The sequence below is a fragment of the Sardina pilchardus genome, chromosome 13, assembly GCF_963854185.1.
Source record: "Sardina pilchardus chromosome 13, fSarPil1.1, whole genome shotgun sequence".
NCBI classification, from domain to species: Eukaryota; Metazoa; Chordata; class Actinopteri; order Clupeiformes; family Clupeidae; genus Sardina; species Sardina pilchardus.
The window spans coordinates 4,915,192-4,917,500 of NC_085006.1; positions in this window are offsets into that span (position 1 = coordinate 4,915,192).

The window sequence follows — 2,309 nt, forward strand, 5'->3', positions numbered from 1 at the left end:
CAACGTGAGTCACACAGTCCCGGAGTGTATGTGTGTCATGACCATGAGGTCACAGTGATGTCGTCTCTCCACATTCTTATGCTGCAGGGTTGAGTTGTACCCTGTCAACATCCTGCCTGCCCATTTTTCTTTTTGCCCAGAGGCACACCCTTGACTTTCAGGAAGTTGCATGTGTTCATGTTTGCTATATGCTGATGATGCCGGAGTGATAGCGTGTTATAGTTACCTGTTCTGTGATGACACAGAGGCTGTGTTTGCTTCAGCAATACAAGTCAAGTGTGTCAGTGATGGGTGTGGTATCACTGACTAAGAAGTGTGCTGCTGAATATGAATACCTATTATGGGTCACCACCAGCACCAAACTCTATAACAATCCATATGGCCTCCCTCTAGACAAGGCGTGTCTGTGTGTGAACAGATATCAGTGTGTGTGTGTGTGTGTGTGTGTGTGTGTGTGTGTGTGTGACAATATGTTGGTTCATGTGTGTCTGTGTCTGTGTGTAATAAAGGAAAAAGACTGAGGAGAGCAGAGAATATGGGTGTAAGGAAAAGAAGCACTATGACTTCAGATGAGACTGGACTCTGCACAGGTACAAGGGTTGTGAGACACTCGAGAGATAAAGAAGAGAATGAAACTGCTCTCAGTTTCTCCATGTGGGGTTTACCTGGAGTGCAGTATCTGTTGATTTTGTTTGCTATCACGGATAAAGGTGTGACTGTGACACCTCACAGCTGATCCTGCACGATAAAGGCAAAGAGACTCACTGTTTTCTCATCTGTGATGAGATCATGTCCTTTTTGTGTGGACATTCATCTGATAAGATCTGGATGTGGTATGAGGAACTATTTGCTGAATCAACTCAAGGCAACTGTACCTTAAAATAAAAACTTCAGACTAATTTTGATGCTACAGTGATGATGCTTTGATGCTTCCTAATACGATGAATAAAGTCTCTGACATTGCCACTGTATGCCAGGAGTGCTTGATATTGTTCTATGTACCGTGACTCATAACCCATTTAGTCAGGTTTTGAAGAAGGAACCTTCTTAGCACTAAACTGCATTGAATATTGATGCCAAGGGGTATAGATCTAAATTATTCCATGGTGTTGCTTTAACGAGACAGGAGTGCTCCCAAACACCTACTCATATAGGTACATGCACACTCCTTGACACATCACCGTGTGATATCAGTTCCAGGATCCCACTGGTCATTTAAACAAATCAGCCATCTTTTCCCAATTACCCTTCTTGTCTAGCTCCCAACACAGTCATCACTCTCAGCAGCCCAAGGGGGTGTTTTCATCGCCTCACATTGCTTCCGATATTTCCTTGGATGAGTCACTGGCCCTTAAAGTCTGTGGCAGTTTCCGTCAAGTGGTCAGCAAAACTCACCGTCTGGGAAAAAAAACCCAGCTGCCCGCCTGTCCTCTCTCAGCGGTTTTGCTGGGCTTTATGGTCACCTCAGGGCTAAGGAGCTGTGGGCTTTATGGTCACTGGTCACCTCAGGACTGAGGAGCTGAGAGGGCAGCATGGTCAAGGACTCTGAAATTAAACTTCCTCTTGGACAAGTTGTGCTATGCGGCAAAGCAGCAGAGAGAAGACTAAAGACGGGGGCAAGAGTTTGCGTGTGTGGGCGCGAGACAGGGAGAGAGAGAGAGAGAGAGAGAGAGAGAGAGAGAGAGGGAAAGAGAGAGAGAGATGGGGCTGCTCTGTATGCTTTATAATGGCTTTTAATGATAGGTTTGGTGATTCACAGACAGGTGACTCATACCTAGAGAGAGACATGAGGAGGGGAGGATGAGTCATTGTCGTTCTCCTAGGAGAGGAGGACAGGCTCTACACACATTTATATGGAGGCAAAGAGATAGAAGAAAAGATATGACTCAGGAGTGAGCATATGGAACAGCGCACTAATACTACTTCTAAGGTCTTGCGAGCGCAAAATGAAAAAGTAGTGCCTCATCAATGCTTGACTTCACACAATAGCTTGGTAATATGTCACACGTGCTATTGTCACAAACGCTGAGGGGAGCGCATGGCTATAAAACAGCGGACATCCCTCCAGCAGTGTACCCAGTGAGCCAAGACTCCCGCTAACTTCACAAGTCTGCTGGCATTGTGTTTACAGGGTACCAAAACATTTGCACTCGGTGTGTGATCACATTATGAGAGTGACTGGGGAGAGCACCCCTGCCAATGGGAAATGGGAATACCGTCCAGCAACTCTCTACACATCCGACTGAAACAGGGTTAGCATGTATTGATAAACCAGACACATCTAACGCACGACCATATACAGTAAATAG